The sequence below is a fragment of the Cuculus canorus genome, chromosome 4 (assembly GCF_017976375.1).
Source record: "Cuculus canorus isolate bCucCan1 chromosome 4, bCucCan1.pri, whole genome shotgun sequence".
Lineage (NCBI taxonomy): Eukaryota > Metazoa > Chordata > Aves > Cuculiformes > Cuculidae > Cuculus > Cuculus canorus.
Window position 1 is genome coordinate 9,052,773 of NC_071404.1, and position 19,076 is coordinate 9,071,848.

At 41.8% G+C, this 19,076-nt stretch overlaps 1 protein-coding gene across 2 annotated transcripts in view; it reads right to left on the bottom strand.

Moving 5' to 3' along the window:
* The window catches only part of FAM53A (family with sequence similarity 53 member A), a 68,056-nt gene extending 51,126 nt beyond the window's left edge, over positions 1–16,930 (bottom strand). For both annotated transcript variants that reach the window (XM_054065564.1, XM_054065563.1), the window contains exon 1: positions 16,843–16,930. The gene's annotated coding sequence lies outside the window, so the exon portion shown is untranslated. The remainder of the gene's footprint in view (positions 1–16,842) is intronic.
* Positions 16,931–19,076: the final 2,146 nt, after the last annotated feature.

The window sequence follows — 19,076 nt, forward strand, 5'->3', positions numbered from 1 at the left end:
AAGAGAAGCTATATTATTCTCTCTCTAAACTACTACTAAAGAGAGGTTTTATGTCTTTAAAAAATTAGCCCCATGTCGTAATGACTTGTAAAGCCTCTGCCAAATTAAGGGTGAAGAGAGAAGAAAAGCACTCATGTCACGAATTCTGTATCTTCTCAGTGACGTCACTGATGTCTTTTTCGGGGAGACTACTAAAAATATGTATCACCCAACCCCTCAGTCAATTACAGGATGTCAGAGGCTCATCCAATTTGACAACTTACTTTCAAATTGATGAAGAGCCCTGATGAAGAACATAAAGCCAATTCAAAAATCTCTTCTTGGCTCTAAGAGTAAGGCAGCCAGACTCATTTCCAACCCACTCCTCCTCCTCTGCATCCTGCAGGACAAAATGTTCCAGCAACAGCTCATCTCACTGGGAAAATTTACATGTGTTTGAAACACTTCTAACAATTTCTCCTCTGTCTCTGGAAGTTCCATCTTGGATAGAGAAGAAAAGATCACAAGACTTCAGATGATTTCCCCATAACACAAATGTAGGTGTTTCTTGATGATTGCAATTCCATTTTTAATGCTTATGGGACTAAAATTGGTGAGAACACAGAAGGCTGTTCCTTCTTTTCTGTTCCTTCACATTACTTCCTACTCTTCACTCAGAACTACATGGAACCCTTATAACCAACAATTTCATAAAGACGTGCTTAGCCAGCTCCCAGCAGCAGATGATTTTGCTACTAGACTGTAGATGAAAGATGTGATTTTTTTGCCTCCTGGCACTTTCTGCAGTGTCCAAGAAGCATTTCAAAATTGAAACATCATGTAAAACTGATCAAGTTTTAACAGACCATTGTCTGTCCCATCCTAGTTTTGCTTGAGGCAAGACTAAGTTGGAAGACTAGCTTTTTAGAAACTGTTAAAGTAATACTTTATGTCATCTGAAAAAAGCAACATACTGTCTAGTTTCTTGCAGTGCAAACTTCAAGCATCCAAATGTAAAGAGAACATTCTACTCCTAAAACTACGCATTATTTACCACAGCCCTAAGAAGTTCACAGGGAGGCTAAGCATTCCTTGCAACATAAGTCTATTAGTAATAGCTTTAGACCAAAAAGGTTCTTGACAATAGGCTTTTAAAGAGAATTATTTGGCACCTGTCCTTTTTAGCACTAATCTGTAGAGTGGTTATTCTGCAGCTTTCCAAAATTCCACATCAAGTCTAAAAAAATAATCAGAGCTTTAATTAGAAAGTTTCCTGCAGCTAAAAATTATCCATTATTGTTTTAAGGAATCGGTGCTCAAGGGGGACACCTCAGTTTCCAGTATGCTACACTTTAGGGATCCACCTCTTAATGCACAATTAACAAGTACCCCTTTGTTTCTTTAGGTTCTCCACAAGAGGTATAAAAAGTCTATTAGAACAACAGCTTTTAACCAAGGGGGACAGTAAAAGAATATGGTTTATAAATACTTTGTATTCTGTATAAATTGTTTCACAACTATCTAGCAAAGCCTGTTTCAGTAGTAGTTCCTTTCCCTGATGAGTTCATATGTGACAAAATAAGATAGGGCTCAAAAAACACCCTCTACACAGACTACAACCCAAAATAAGGCCGAAGAAGTTAGTTCCAACACTAATAATTCAGAATTTCTTTGAAAGACTGAAGAGATTGCTTGAACTATAGAACCTCTCAACTTCCTCCACGCAGTGCTTTAGTAACCCAGCTTTTATTACAAAGAAGCCTCAACATTATGAGGTGTTCAAGCCTCGGTTAAGGCTGCCACGACACCAGGACAAAACTGCAAAAGGAACAAGAAAAAGACACTAGAAGGCATCTTTTGTATTAAATGATGGCTACTAGAGTTAAGTTTCTCAGATATTCCACAGGCTCAGGAAGCACAAGCAAAATCAAGAGCTCAAAAAAACATCTGCTAAAGAACATATTTCACCAACTGTGCAAGGCATGGCTGTATTCCGCTGTTCTAAGGAAAAACAAGGATTTGAGTTCTTATTGCCTCCAAAAAGAGAAGAGAACCAACATTAGGTCCACTTACTTCAAATACAATTTGAATTTTCTAATTCAATTATTAGAATTCTAATTCAATATCCATCAAGATATAGAATCAAGATCAGGAACATCTAATTCAGTAATTAGAAAATCAATATTCTCATCACTATGTAGCCCAGAATTTTGCTGCATATCAACTCTAAAGCACCATCATTTTCAACACCGACTGGTCACCAAGACAGCTGTGACAATATGAACAGTTACTAAAATAAGGCTGCATCCTACACACTCATTTCTACTCTACCTCCCACATTTCAGATGCAAGAGCTCCTATGAGAAGGAAGCAAAGCCTCAACCATCACATACAGCCTTTGGGCTCTGTTTTACTTAACAAAACGCAACACATTTTGGCAAATCCCTTGAACTCAAAAGGAACAAGTAGTGCTGAATGTTCTGATTGAAAAAACAGATCTTGTTCAAAGACTCCCATGTGGGATGGAGAAAACCTGCAAGCAGAAGCACCAGAAGCAAACCAAAAAATATCCTGGCTTAAGATGGTGGTTTCCAGCTTGCAGAAGTCTCAGCCAGATGATGTGCTGGAAATAAGTTAAAGGTAATATTTAGTTTACTGATTTCTCATTCTTCACATGCAGCATTCATCCAGCTTGGCGAAGGAATACATACAAATCAAAGATTTTAAATTGCTTAATAAAATTTGAATTCAAAACAGAAGAGTTTACTCTGTTACACGAACTGTTGTCTGTAATAAATACTACCCTTTATTTCTCAAGTTACTATCAGGTGGTTTGCATTTGTCTTCAAACCAAGAGGAAAGTCTTCCAGAAGGGCAAAGGAAGGGTGGAGATGTGGATTGTTTGGCATTTGTCACAGTTTATAAAGTATATTTCTCAAAAAACCAGAAGCAGCAGAGAAGGAAGCTCACAAGACTTTTTTCAAGTCATACCTAATTAAAGCAGAGAATGTATCACCACAGAAAACTATGGCTAAGAACTCTGCCCAGCCAGAGGGATGATGCACTTCTTACTGATATGAGTTGGCTATAAGTCTCATCTTTCTCCCAGGTTTACACCCATCTTTCAGACTTGAAGACCTAACGTTCATATCACAGACAAGTCATCCTGCATCTTTTAAAGTATCTTTGTCAGACAACAACAGATGAGCTGTGCCTTGCATCTGACCGTGCACCAAGACATTTTTCCAAGATGCATTTTTACTTACATTATCTTTCCTAAAATAACCTATCGTTACTTAAATGACAGGCAAGGATTTCATTAATTCTGCTAAAGGATATTTACATCTACTATGTTTAGATTTCCATCTGAATTGGCTATCAGCATTGGCCGATGGCCACTCGCCTCCCTGCAATGTGCAATCTGGACTCTTTCCTTGCTCTCCTCAGCAATACTGCAAGAAGCACAAGACTCCGTTGTACAGAGCTAAGGAACAGAAGTCTGGCCTACTGAGGCTTTTGTACACGAATGCCAAGCCCTTTGCTTCTACCGTAATTATGACCTAAATGTGCTAACAGTCATTATTTCAAGAATATGCTAGCTCAAACTAAGAATTATTGCCTGCTTAAGTAGTTCAGAACAAAACCCAGTGGGCAATCACCACTTAAGAGCATTGCTGTAACTTTCAATCTATGATATTACTAAAAGCCTGGAGCTTATGTCCTACACAAATTATTTCCACCTCTACATACTGTTTTTATAAATATTCTATTTAAAACCAATGGAAGTATTTATTTAGTTTACAAGGCCTCCAGTAAGATACAAAATTCAGATTGTTATAAATAATAATTTATACAGTGAATATTAGTGTTTGAAGAAGTATACATACCACCAACCTAAGCCTACCACACTCCCACTAAAGAAAGTGAACCAGATTATACAAGACCCTCAAGATTTTCTTTTACTCTAAGGCTTGCGGGGGGGGGGGGGGGGGAAAAAACAGATGAAGATTAACTAGCCATACTACTGAAATATTTGCTTCACTCCATCAGTTAGAAGAAAATACAAGTAAGAGAAAAAAGAAAAGGAGTAGTATCATCTACTTTCTCTTAGTGCTTACCCTTAAACAGGAGAAGAGTCAAGCAGGCACATATAGGTGCTTTAAAACCACTCAGGCCTGAAAAACCTGTAGCACTGACCTTAACTTGCATGGCAGTGACAACAATCACTCCACACACGTTACTCCTACATGAAAGACTGAAATAACACCAGTACTGAAGGACTGTTACCTTACTAAACCCTATGGGCTTGGAGCTGAGGGATTAGACAGATCTCTCCTATACATCCTGCTCTCAAAACACACACAGCTAATAAGCCTCCTCCTATTTGCCTTTAGGTTCATTCTGAAGAGTTTCAGGCATCTGGTCGGCTTGTTTAAAACAAAAAGCCCAACAAGTAACTTTGTTTTTATGATCCCAAGTGTGAAATGTTCTTGCTGGAGCCCCCAGGCCAGGTGAAAACCACTTGCATTAAGATGCTACTTCATGGCATTTCAGGGATCTAATGAGCTATATAATCTGCACACAGGGAAGTCTCCCCGACATTAGCTTGTGTACAATGATGGAAATAAAAAAATGAGGAACCTATGGTAGTCCAAATATTTTTCAGTAACTAGTACAGCTGGTGAACTGCAGATACTGCTAAATTTAGAACTCAAGTGCTTAACAGTGTTCTGTAAATATCCATATATCTCTGGATACTGCTTACAGTAACACGAAACACACTTTTTCCCAAGCCTTACTGCTCTAGTTCTTCATATTACCAGTAATATTTCCCTCCCATGACAAAGTACCGTGCCTAATTAAGTGGTGTAAGAAAAGTTTCAGGTTTTGCCTCAATTCTCCAGAAGCTCATTGTGTAACTGTACTGAATAAGCACATGTATGTGTATATCCTTATTTTAGCAGTTTATGACCAATATACAGTTCACATGCTTTCATATAAAACCCAAAAGTCTAAAAAGAGAAAGCAAATTAAAGGAAGTGCTACGCAAGAGTAAAGTTTTATGTAGACTGGCATACAGTAGTTAAAGCTTGCTGCTGTATTATCTGTCTTGAAAGAGCACAAATTGCATTAAACAGATACAAGATATGGTGTGTAACAGACAACCAAGTTCCCTCTCATGGCCCAAACTTGTTCTCAATCATGGCTGACCATCTGTAACTTGTTACTCAAGAAACTTGAACTCATCTGGCAGGAGACACCACCTCAAGAGGCAGCACATCAAAAGAACTTAAGCTTTCCAACACCCATCCAGTTAGATGAGCTATTAGAATTCAGAAAAAAGCCTAAACAACACACAGCTTTCGCATAAAGAATTTTCTTTAACATGGAGAGGTATTGGGTGTTACACTAGAATACTAGAACACTGAATGCTAATTTGAAGACTCTGTTGTTGTTGCTCCTTACTTTGCTAAACTACAGTTCATACCAAATTAATTATTTGTTGGTTTCCAACTTCTGGTTTGCACTTCCCATGAGTTTTCAAACGGTGAAGTCTTTGAAGAGATCTGCACTACAGATACTGTTCTACTACACCTTAGCCCTAGCCCACAAATGCTCCAAGGCTGAGCATGCTACAAATTAAAGTCCATTAAGATAATGGAATGAAATTCAAAGACAAAAGCAGTACACAGGTCAGTACTGTGTGCGCGTTCAACATTTGGTCCAGACATGCAGGTGTCACCAGGGTCATCCCTCTGCCACACTTAAGGTACTCAACAAAAATTAGTTCAGATGAGCTATGCAGCTTAAGTCTTCTTAGTTCACTAGACCATTCCAAATGCAAGGTAACTGCTTTCTTTGTCTATGCATTCAGTCTTCAACAGCACACTGAACATCTGGATTCAGGAAACACTGCGCTAGAGGTCAAGACACAAACCAAGGGGTACACATCTGCAGTATGTATTATATTTAGAAAAAGCATTCGTAGTAATTACATGAAATCTTGTGAGACAGTTATATCATGTAAGAGAAGATGATCCTGTTAAGTCAGAAAAAGACCTAGTGAACTCCATTTTAAACTACATCAGTGTGATTTTTTTCCTTTAAATGCTGAAAGACAACCTTCTGCTTGATGGAAAAACTCAGTATTTTCACTATGTATTACCTCAACACTATCAGATGCTTAAGGAATGAGTCATTAATTTCACAAGCCAGTTCTGTGGAAAGATTTATTTGCCAAAGTGGATTCATAGAAGTCACTGGGACTTCAAATCATGAAGTTTACTCATGCAGTACAGGCTATAAAGTCTTAGTGCAAAACCATGCTCCTGTATGGGAAGCAAATGAGCACAAGGTGCCAATCAGTACACAAGTATTATGGCCCACAGGTCAGTTAGTATAAGTTAGAATAATTCTATTTTATTTGAGTTAACAAATGCTTGGTAAAAAAGCAAAAGTTGAGGAAAGAAGAAAGCCTTTAGTTTTAATCCTCAGTGATCAGGACAGAAGTTTAGCAGTTTTAAATGGTGGCATGTAAGTCACTTGACTAGCAAGTCAAGCATATAGCATCTGCAGTGAACAGTGCAAGAGAGGACAGGACTATGAGCGTCTGGAAGGGAAATGTGTGTCCTCCCACTTGGGTAATTATGTTTACAGATGACTGCACTCTGACAAGATCAGCTGCTAGTAACCAAGCTGAAGGACAAAACAGTAAAGATTGATCAGATAAAGTCACCAGTAAGACAGATGCAAGTGTGTCTTTTCAGCTCTTAACTTGAAAGCTCTCAATCTTACAAATGATCTTTCAATACTGATAAAAAGTGTGCTTTATCTAAATACACTTTAAAATAAGCCTCTGAAATTACATCTGAGTTTCTGGCATCTTCACTCATGCGAAGGTTAAGCACACTGCAGTCTGCATAAAGCAGTAACACCTTTTCTCCTGGAGATCTGAAACAAACCACTATGTTAGGGGAAGTCACTAGCTGAGCACCTGGAATCAAGAAGTACTGAAGAGATAAACAAGGTCTTGACAGCTGCAGCCTTTTCTGCAGGTGCAAGAGGCATTTACTTCATTTCAGTTTGGCTCAGTTTAACCATTAGTTCAACAACTAGCTCAGAATTTAGAAACAGGTTTGGCTTCATTTGATTCTCTCAGATCTTGCATTCAATTGATAAAAAAGGGAGAGGAAGGGCAACCAGGTCCAAAGTTTAAGGCTGTATATTTAACAGGACTATAAAATTCGGTCTCAAGGACAAACAGTATTTTGCAACTGATTATATTAAAGTCTGAGCATCACACAATACATGAGACTCCCACAGGAAAGTATTATCCCACCTTAAGAATCTGACCACAATCCCCTCTGTACCACCCTCATTCCCATAACCAAGCTTGCCCAGCAGCCCCACTGACAGCAGGATGCAGCTAACAAAACAAACCTGAAGAAAGAATCCCAACAACAAAATCCCTCTTTCTGTGGATTATCAGGGAGCTTGGAGCAGTTAATTCCGCTGAAGGTGTTAGCAACTACATAATTATATCCCACCGTAAATATCAAACCTGGAATATGCCTTGCTGTACAAGTGAGGGCATAAATGCTGCACACAAGCAGCTCGGCACAAATCCAGATTTTACCCACATCTCCAATACAGAACCAGCCATCCCCTCCTGAAGGATAGTATTGGAGATACTTCTCAGTCTTACTATTTCACAGCAAAAGTTGAAGTTTTGGGATAGCAGCTTAAAGCTACTTATATCTTTAAAGTTTGCAGAGGAAACTGATTTTATTTTAAGATATAGTATTACACAAATAGAAGTTTAAAAGCCCTTTTAATTTTTTATAAAATTAAAAACAAGCAATCACACTTCATCTTGCATGTCAAAACACAAACAAGTATTAACATCCTAAGGTACATTCAATGTACATTTCACCATCCAAATTGCTTCTAACTTCAACACCAGGAGATGCTGCCTTACTTTTTTGGCAACATATTGTGGGTTAAATGATCACTGAAGTAATCTTAACTAACAAATATTCCGTGTCTTTACAGAAGGATTAGACTTTCTAAATCTCTGCTCAATCCAAGACTGAAGCATGGTTTGAAAGGATAGATGTCTGTCTCCTTAAGAGCACACTGTGCAAAGAACAGTTAGAAGACAAATTACTGTAGCCAACTGCATCAAAACTAGCTACACTCAAATATATCTCGGGTGATGAGAATAAACTGCTACATATTACATATACATTGCATATACAGATACATATTGCATATACAGATACATATTGCAGAGACTACAAACAGGGCAACAATCAGAGCAAAACTAAGGAAATTCCTGGAATTTAGAGATGTAAAGTAGTTTGAAACAGTTTACAGAGAGATGCTGGAGAGGCAGCAACCATGAGTATTTACAGAACTGTGTCAAGCAATCCCAGAGACAGGGCTTAGAGAAAAACATTTCTATAAAGCACAAGATTCATTATGTGAATCAACCTTGGCACGGGAGACATCATGAGAACTAAGATTTCAAAGAGCAAATGTTGCACCCATAGAGATGTCAACAAATGCTTTCAAATACCGAATGCAAGAGAAGTACCCTAAAGAACATTTTACCCCAAGCAGTGAGGCTTATTCTTTAATGCCAAGCTTGAGAGGCAAGAGAAATTTAACCTGAAGAATATGAAGTTTAAAACAACCCTATCTACAGATGACTTCAGGGTCACTCTACACCACCTGGAATTACTTGCAAGGTACCAGATTTAGGTTGCTATGTGATATATTTGAGTACAGACATGAACAGGCATGCTTTTTAAAAGAAAAGTTTTGGACATGAGTTTCTGAAGTTAGGCCTGCCTTCATTCCATGTCCATCTTCAGAAAAAGGTCAAAATTCATGTGACTGGTCTCCAATTCCCCACATTCCAGCAGAATCCCAGGGGAGGAATCTTTTGTGAGCACTAAAAGGCAATAAGGAGATTAGTAGCACCCACCAGGTTCACTTTAACATCAGAATAACAGGGTTTAGGGACAAGAGAGACCTTATAGAGGTCACATACACCGGGTTAAAGACTTCTGCTGTCGGCAACCAAGCAAAGGCTGTAGAGTGAACGCAATGCTTGGTGGATAACCACACACAGCAGTTGTCAGTGGTGCATGGGAGAACACACCAAACAGGAACCCAGCTCTGTTCACCCATTTCTTTGTTTCCCATCAACCACCGCTGGCAGAGCAGGCTTGTTACAAGCAGGAGAAAGGCAGGAAGAATGGCAAAGCAGCATTAAAACTGCATAACTCAAACCAGAAAATTGTTCCGCAAGTGATAGGATACAATTCTGTTCTGAAAGGTACGCTAAAGCAGGATTAACAGAGCAAACAGGAAGGAGAGTTCCTTCAGAAGCTGTGGGCTAGGTTGGATCAACAAGCTGACCTTGAAACAAGTGTTAAGCTCTTGTAAGAAAGTCAAGCGTATGGGGATGCATAAACAGCAATACCAGCTCCAGGGCACATGAAAAAGTCTTTTTACTCCACTCAGCACAGGAAAGCCTCAGTTGAAGTATAAAGTTGAGCTGTAAGCACCACACTCAAAGACCAATGTGAATGAACTTGAGAGCAGAACAGGAACGATTAGAGCTGAAAAAATATGACCTCTTGGTAAGAACTGAATACACTAGTTTTATTTAGGCCAAAAGTATCACAAGGCTGCAGGGTGAAGGGTAAGACAAGGGAACGGGAACATGACAAGAACAGTTCAAATGTTTCTTATAAGATTACTACAGGGGAAAGAACAGCTGTCCTTCATGCCCATAGAATTTGGCAACAAGCTTGACCTGCAGTAAGGAAGATGTCTAGTTCCACATTCAAACGCAGGTTTAATGCAGAGGACAGTAAAGTGCTGCATGATGAGAAAGAGCTTCTCAAGCTTCTTGCATCAACCACATTAGATGTGCAATACTGGTATGGGGCAGGGGACTCTCACAACCAGCTTACACCTTTTCCAGTCCTAATTTTTAATTTTTAAATTACCACCTCAATTTCAAGCCACTGTTAACATCTTTGCTTATCCTTCTACAGTGTATGTTTACTTTGAATGAGGTGACACTTCTGATTTTTCAAATGAAAACCTCAGGATTTGTGTGTTCAGATTATTTTATCGTACAACAAGACAACAGTCACACCTGCTTCATAGCTCCTTCATGCAGAAATAAATAACTCAGATAATCTCCCATGGCAGTACGTAATATTGCAGTATCCCCTTGTACCTTTCTCCTCTGACCAACAGAAGCAGATTACTTCAGAAGGATGTGCGTGCTTAGCCTTCTAACAACATAGAACAGTGATGTAATAGCTTTCATTGATGTGGTGTCACAAAGCACTGCCACACAAACATATGCATGCACCTTTTACTACAACTATAGCCTTAGGCTTGCTTAGGACTTCCAGAGGATGGAAAATGCTGCGCACAAACTAAATGCTCCAAATAAAATCTAATATGCACAGAATTTTACAGATCCAGATACAGGAGTTGAAGCAGACAGCATCAGTTACAGCCAGTCAAAGGAAGTCAGGCCTGAGATACATTACACATTCACATTTAAACTGCAAAATCTGAAGTCACTAAACTGGGGAAGAACTAACTGTGCACAAAGCAGACACCTACAAAGATGAGGCTCTGAGAAGACCTTATAGCAACCTTCCAGTACCTGAAGGGGGCCTACAAGGAGGCTGGGGAGGGACTGTTTACAGAGGCTTGTAGTGATAGGACCAGAGGCAATGGGTATAAACTGGAGAGGGGCAGATTTAGACTAGACATAAGAAGGAATTTCTTCACAATGAGGGTGGTGAGGCACTGGCACAGGCTGCCCCGGGAAGCTGCAGCTGCCCCATTCCTGTAGGTGTCTAAGGCCAGGTTTCATGGGGCTTTGAAAAGCCTGATCCAGTGGGATGTATCCCTGCCCACAGCAGCGGGGTTGGAACTAGATGATCTTTAAGGTCCCTTCCACCCCAAAGTATTCTATGATTCTACGATAAGATGAGGACCTAGGTCCTCGCACTCCCTCACACCAGAAGGAATACATATCATAGCTAAGCCAATTCAAGCAAGTAGTTATTGAATGCTGTTTTCATTACTCCTTTCTCTTCCTCACTTTAAATACTGCATCAAATTATGCTCTGGAGCACAGCAGTAGTCTTGAGGCATACTTACAAGCCACTACACCCCATTCCAAGTAGGACATAATGAATAATTATTTTCCACTACTATTAGAGTGGGATAACTGAGCAAAAACGGTACTTTTTCAAATTAGGAGTGTAATTCTGTCAGTTCATCACAATACAAATAGATCCATACAAATAGATCCTAGGTACCTAAACAGGGACCATGACTTAAAAAAATCACACCCTCAAGCAGACCACAGAAGTCTTGTGTTATGAAAATAAAACTGGTTCATACCATGATTAAAAAAACACCTGTAACCTCAGTGGCCATCTGTGTTAACTCAGAAATGCTGAGCTGCAAGATAGAACGCAGTGGATCCAGACCCATGCAGCCTCAAGCACATTTCCACAATTCTGTTGATTCATGATTTAGATCACACCTGAGGCTCTGAACTTCATCCTTTTAATATTATGCATACTACTTTTGGACTGTGGAATACAAAGCAACAGGGTTTGTCAGATCCAAATGACATACAGATTTTTGTCACTTGCATTCTTCCTTAAATAGGATAAATTTTCATCCCTCTAAAACCAAAGAGGACAAATCAACAAAAAACCTGAAGACAGAAAAGTGCATTATTTATTGAGAAATCAGCAGGAGCTGAAGGAAGCTGTACCCTTAAAACAAGAATTTTCCCTATACGCAACCTCTGGAGGGTAGAATAAAGAACACAAACATCACAGTTTTCAGCTGTATGAAATGGAGGAGTACTTTACTACTACAAATTCTAAAGCCATAATTAGGAAGGTGAAACATAATACATGTGCACTGTACTGAAGGAATGATTTAGGGCCACTGACATCAACATGAACAGCACAGAGCAAAAATTAAACATGCTGCAATAATAATTTGAAGTGCCCCAAAAACGTTAAAAAACGTATCTACCCTACAAATTAAAAAAACCTTCCAAACCCCTCAAAGGCATTAATGCTGTTCACAATGTTATTTGAGATGCAAATTAGAGACCTAAAGTTAATGTAACACCAACAGAAGTTCCTATTATTACCATTCATCGCTCAAGGGGAGGCAACAGAGAGAAGAGAAGCCACAGCCTTGTTCTATGAGGTCTTAATAGGAGAGTAAAGGGTTTCTTCCTTTTTAAAGTTAACCCACCTTAACTTTAGCATAGCAATTTCCAAATATTAAACGTGATCCTTCATAAGACCAGAAGACTTAAGTGCATTAGCAAATAAAAAACAAGCCAGCTGCTGAGGCAGGCTGGATGAGGGGGAGTGTTAAAGAGAAACAAGTAGTCTTCAGAGAAGAGGAATTCAGATCCTGTCTTCCAGTCTAAAGCACAAAAGCAAAGGTAAAGACAGTGTTGCTGCAGTTATTTCTTCAACTATTTCCTGTACCAGCTGGGTTCCAGTTTTAAAGCTCAGCAAATGCAGAAAGAGCTTTCTCTCATCTCAAATGCCTTTCCCACAATGACATGTGGGTCTTACTACACTGAGCCAGTTTTGCAAATGACACTTCTAATGACAGCTCTAGGCAAAACATTGTTTGATTTCACACTCCTCACTCTATCCGTACAGACTTACACACACCAAGGAGAAACAACTGCCACCACTGGCACCGAACATACAACACTGCAGGCCTGCAATTCAATACATCACTGGAAGTATTCTTCCCACTACCACGGGAACAATATTGTCCCACCAAATTCAGAGTAACCACGCTAATAATGATGTAATCAGAACCCCTGATCCTACCGTTAACAGAAACAAGCAAAACCTAAGAGATGGCCTGCATTTCACTAAAACATAATGAAGTTCCAACAGTAGAAAGCCAATTATATTAGGGTTTAGGGTTTTTTTTCTTTTTACAACTCAGTGGATTTCCTAATCGAAACATTTCATATTTTCAAAGTATGATATTCAACTGCTTGCTTAAAAAAATACTGCTGTCAGTAGCCTAAGAGCCATAACCCAGATAACATATTTAGTAAGAACCCTACCTACTTCCTCCCTTCAACCTAAAAATTAGCAGAAATACAGCCTTCAGAAGTTATTTCTGCCCACTACAAGGCAGTAGAAGTTCACTTGCCAGCTTGTTGATGATATTTCCCAAACTGACTGAACAGAAAAGCCAAAACAGTACAAAAGTATAACTCACAATAATAAAGAGTTTAAAACTACCTCGATTTCAGGGCTTTCCATACTCAATAGTACTGCAATACCCAGTTGGTTCATCACAGAAAAAATTGTAAAACAGCCTAGAAAGGAGTTAAAAGCATGTGTTTTTTTTATCACAGGCCTCCTTTTCAGGAGGGAAGAAAACCCTCAAAGAAAGCCATTTTCTGAAAATATGACCATCCCAAACTCCTTGGCAGTGTTTACAGTTAAGAGAAACCAACAAAGTGCCAATTTTTTATGCAGACCCTCTTTCACCACTTGGATTACAATACTTTACTGCTGACTAAGATCTTGTTAACCACATAAGCTTCATGACATAACCAAAAAACAAGTTATCAACATAAATAGCTACCTCTCAGATATACACAGTCAGTAGATTCAGAATTAGCCCCCAAGAAACCATCAGCCACTACACTACACCGGGTTCGATTAGCTGTTCTCCTAACAATGAATTTCTCCCCTAAAATTAATGAACAGGGCTACCTTCTGCTCATTAGCTCTTCCTTCAGGGGTGCTCATAAAGCCCTCACAGGTTTGTGTGTAGTTTCATCCCCCTCATAAGCTTATGTTACTTACATTATCTCAAATAAAAGTTACAGCTACCTCTGTAATGGACAGGAATCTCTCACAGGTCCTACCATAATTTATTTAAAAATTCTAGTTTATATGTAGTTTGAATAAGACTAAACACAACATCCTACGAACATTTACCTGCAAGACCATTATTACATAAACACCAGATCACAAGAATGTAGTAAACTAAAACCAGTCCAAGTTTATTTCATAAAAATAAAAATGAAAGTTTAAAGTAAGCTAAAAGCAGCACAAAACTTGTGGGCTTGCAGAGGAGAGAGAAAATGGCTGTTGCCAAAAGGAGAAGTTTCTGTTTCTATTATCACCTTCAAAATACACAAAAATAAGTGTAAATCACAGTAGGAATACTAATATTTTCCACTAAAAGCAATAACAAGTCTCATTAAACCATTTAAGAAAACTCAAAGCACAACTAGAAAGGGCAAATTCTTAAAACTCAAAAAGAGCACCAGAAAAAGTGTAGGAGCAAGGAAAGAATAGTTTTAAGTACACCATGCTTCTAAAGGGAATAATCTATCAAACCACAGGAGGTGACTAGAACTGCCATCATCACTGCTAACACAAAGGAATGTAGATTGGGGGGAGGCAACAGAGGAAGGGGAAGAAAGAACGTGGAAGGGAAAAGGAGAAGGAACTAAAGAAGGGAGCTGCAGTAATGGCTACCAGACTCTCAAGCATTCCTGTAGGAAAGAATAAATTCTTCATGCCATTTTAAAATAAAGCAACCCATGCAATAAAAGCATTCATCTCAGTAACATTAAGCTTTCAGTTTATCTGCCCTTCATATCTTCATACAGTTTTACGCCATATACTAAACTTCCAAACCTCAACACAAAGGTAGTGAATGCAAATAGTATTTTTTCTTTCAGCCTCCTCATTCTTCTGAATTAGAGTAGCCTGCACAAAAATAGCTTTGCAAGAGGAAGTACGGAAGTTTAACTACACCAAATTTAAAATATCCCTTTACAGTTATTTAATCAACTTTAATTATCAAGAGACAACAGCTATGGGTTACACATGGCAGGAAAAGGCTGCCAGAAGAGAGCCAGATTACCACAGCATGGAGCAGCCAGAAGGGTTATCATTAGGTGGATGATCTTGCAGACTAATATTTTATGTCTAACAGGCAGTGTGTTCATCTGATGAAAACTGGATTCTTGTTACTGACGAAAAAAATACGTATTATTAAAAATAATAGAGAATATGAATTCTGTTTCCCAGAAATTCAAAATAAATAAGTAGTAAGTCCATTTTCTAGTTAGAAGGTCCACCAGCCCATGTAAAACTACTTGGAGCATATATTTTAGTTCCCTACCCGTTCTCATCTCCTACCTCAAAATAAAATTCTTCCAGGCATTTTCAGAAACACAATAATTGTAAAGATACAAACTTTGGGCTTGATCATGTATGCTACATCTCCTGTAAAACCAGATCAAGTCACATGCTTTGTTAGGAAAGTTTTTGTGATTCAGCAAACATTGTACTCCAGATTTCATAAGCCCAACTCGAAGCAAATAGACTATTCACAATTAAAACACATCTAGAAGCATTTCAGCTTGCCACAAGATACATAAACTTGCCGATTCTTGCCAAAAATGGCTTTGACGAAAATATTTTCAGCAGTCAAGCATATGAATGGGAGGCAATGTAACAGCAAAGGCTGTAATAACTGTTCTCAGGAGCTTATTTTAATGTAAGCACAGTGAACCAGAAAATAGATTTGACCAGCTGGCTCGACTCATCCCGAGGCCTAGAACTCAGCATGCACGTTAAAAGCCAATGTCTTATCTGCTCTGACTCACTACGCTGCTCTCAAGCCTGCAACCTGAAAGTTGCAGTGCTGCTACACAGCTCTATTTCTGTAACAACTGCTTTCAGAACGCTTGTGATGGATAGACACGAAGAGAAAAAGCCTTAACTTTCAGAGGGCTACCAAAAGAGTTCCCATAACCAAGGCAAGGCTGAACCAGAGGACTGCCTACAGCAGCCAGCCTCTCCCACGGGACCCAAGGCGACCTCCTTAAGGAGCACCTCAAATTTCAGCAACGCCACCTATTTAGCCTCCGTGAAGGCAAAAAGGCATTTAATAAGCCAAACGATCAGAACAAAGCCACGTTACTGCCCTTTGAAGGGCTGAAATGATACAAAGACCCTATTCACTCCTAGATCTTGGACTTTATAACCCAACTGGTCATTATGCTTAGGAGCCATCAATTAGTAATCAACTTTCCTATAGCTAAGGAAAGGGGAGGAAGAAAACAACCAGGGGTTTCACCCAGGAACCACGGTGGAAGGCAGCTATTGTGGAAAAACACGCACCGACTGTGACGTAACCCTATCCTTGAGCAAGAGAGGGGGGAACGGGTGGTCCCCGGGCCGTGCTCCCGCAAAGGCGCATTCCGGGCAGCGGCACAAAGGGATGGGATCAGGATGGGATGGGACCAGGATGGCATCAGGGTGGGGATGAGATGAAGGTGAGGACGGGACCGGGATGGGGACGGGACCCGGAGCCCCCGCATCATGCCAGGCCCTGCCCCGCCACGGGGCCAACCTCACCCCCAGTCCGAGCAGCCATTATTAACGCTAATAAGTCCGATTTTGGTTATTTTGAGGGGCTGGGTTGTTTTGTTGGGTTTTTTTCCGTCTGCCAAGGCTGCCAGCAGCCGCCGTTCCGCTGCCCCACGAAGCTCTCTGGGGACGGAGCGGAGCTGTGCCAGGAGGGCCCGAGCCCCAACACCGAGGAGCAGCAACGCGACACAGGCCCCTCGGTACCCACCTCCGAGGGGGGGGCAGCCCCAGGATAGCTCCACCTGACCCCCACACCCCCTCGCAGGGTATCCAGTGTGCCCCCTCGCGGTCCCCACGGAGCCCCCCGGGCCCGCCCGCCTGGGCCCGGCGCTGCCCCCGCCACCGCCGGTACCTGCTCCCGTGCGGGCCGCCTCCCCTCCGCCTATGGCCCGGGCTGCTGAATGGCAACCGAACAAAACACAGCTGGCCCCGCCCCCTCGCGCCAAACCCGCGCTCCCATTGGCCGAGCCGCCCGCCCGCCGAACTTTAACCCGCTCTGCCATTGGCTGGTGGGGCTCGTGGTTCCGCCCATAGGGGGCGGGGCTAGCGGGGAGCGTTGCTATTAGGGACGCACGGGTGCGCTGCTAGTGAGGACACGGCGAACTACATCCCCCAGGAGGCTTTGCGGCGGAGCGGAGGCAGTCTCTGATTGGCTGGCGAGGGGAGGGGGGAAGGCGCTCTGATTGCCATTACGTCATCGCGTCCCTGGACGGAGCCGCAGGAAGGCGGGGACGCGGCTGCGCATGCGCGCGGGAGGGGGCGGGGCTGCGGCCTGGCTTGGAGGGGGGCGGCGGGATTCAGCGAGCAGCGAGGTTCAGGAACCCGGCTGGGGAAGTGAGGGTCCCCAGGGCTGTGGCAGCCACAGGGGGAGCAGTGGCATCGGAGATAGAATCATAGAACGGTTTGGGTTGGAAGGGACCTTAAGGTCCATCCAGTTCCCAACCCCCCGCCATGGGCAGAGGCACTTCCCACTGGATCAGCTTCCTCACAGCCCCATCCAACCTGGCCTTGAACACCTCCAGGGATGGGGCAGCCACAACCTTCCTGGGCAACCTGTGCCAGTGCCTCACCACTCTCATGGTGAAGAAATTCCTCCTTATGTCTAATCTAAATCTGCCCCTCTCCAGTTTATACCCATTGCCCCTAGTCCTATCACTACCTGCCTTTGTAAACAGTCCCTCCACAGCTTTTTTGTAGCCCCTTCAGGTATTGAAGGTTGTGGCAGTCCTAGAAGGAGCAGCAGTGGCAGTGGGGATGTGGCAGCCCCAGACGGAGCAGCAGTGACACCAGGGATGTGGCCGTCCAAGGAGGGGCAGCAGTAGCACTGGTTGCGCACCAGCCATAACTTGCCCAAACCAGCTGCCACTGCTTCCTTTCATAGAATGGTAGCATGAACCATGGGCTCATGGAATGGTTTGGGCTAGAAGGGACCTTAAACACCATCCAGATAAAGCCCAACCTGGCTTTGAACACTTCCAGGGAGGACGCATCCATGACTTCCCTGTGGCAGTCCCCGAGTGGCCTCTGGCACTTCCCTCAGCCATGACTTGCCCTAAGCAGCTGCCACTGTTTCCTTTCATAGAATCACGGAATCACAGAATGGTTTGGGTTGGAAGGGACCTTAAAGATCATCCAGTTCCAATTCCCCTGCCATGGGCAGGGACGCCTCCCACTAGATCAGGCCGCTCCCATCCAACCTGGCCTTGAACACTTACAGGGATGGGGCAGCCACAGCTTCCCTGGGCAGCCTGTGCCAGTGCCTCACCACCTTCATCGTGAAGAATTTCATCCTAATGTCTAATCTAAATCTTCCTCCTTCCAAGTTAAAGCCATTCCCCCTCGTGCTGTCCCTACGTGCCCAGGTTCTTCCCTGCTGCCTGCACAGCCGCTGTGTTACGACGTGGTTACACTGCCCTCTGCTTGCCTGCTCCGGGCTTGCCCCACCGGGCAGCTTCCAGACCAACCTGCTGGTAATAACCTCATCTTCATCGCCCACAGGGGTCCCGCATGGACCGAACTAATGCCATCTTCTCTCGTCTCTCGAAATGGAGGCCAAGAGAAAAAAAAAAAAATCTGCTCCTTATGCTGCAAGAAATGTTCCTATGGGAGTTTTACAAAAGCAGTTATGAGTCAACCGTAGTGAGGAAGTGGGATGTGTTTGGACAACAATTACATTGAACACTTGTCAGGGCAGAGGCTGCTTTATGTGGATGCATAATCCTTAACATCATGAGAAACCAAACCCTGATTTACTGTTGCCTACAGGCCTAACATTACTGAGGTAAACATATTTTTTATTAATGGTGACTATTAGCAAGCTCTTCTCTTCACTTTAACAAGCATCTGTGATTTCAACCTTCTGCAACCTGTTCTTCAGTGTTCGCACATGGAGTTGTATTTCACTCCCTCACCTTTCTTTTGACCCAGAAGTTTTTCAGCTGACTTTACCTTATTATCCTGTAAGATTTTGCTGAATTACGAGACAGTGCTGCAATAACCTGAGTTAACGTTACAATACAGAGTCCAAATCAAAACCGTGTTCCTGGGGTGTCCTCACTTCAGCTTGCTCATTTTCCAGAATTTCAG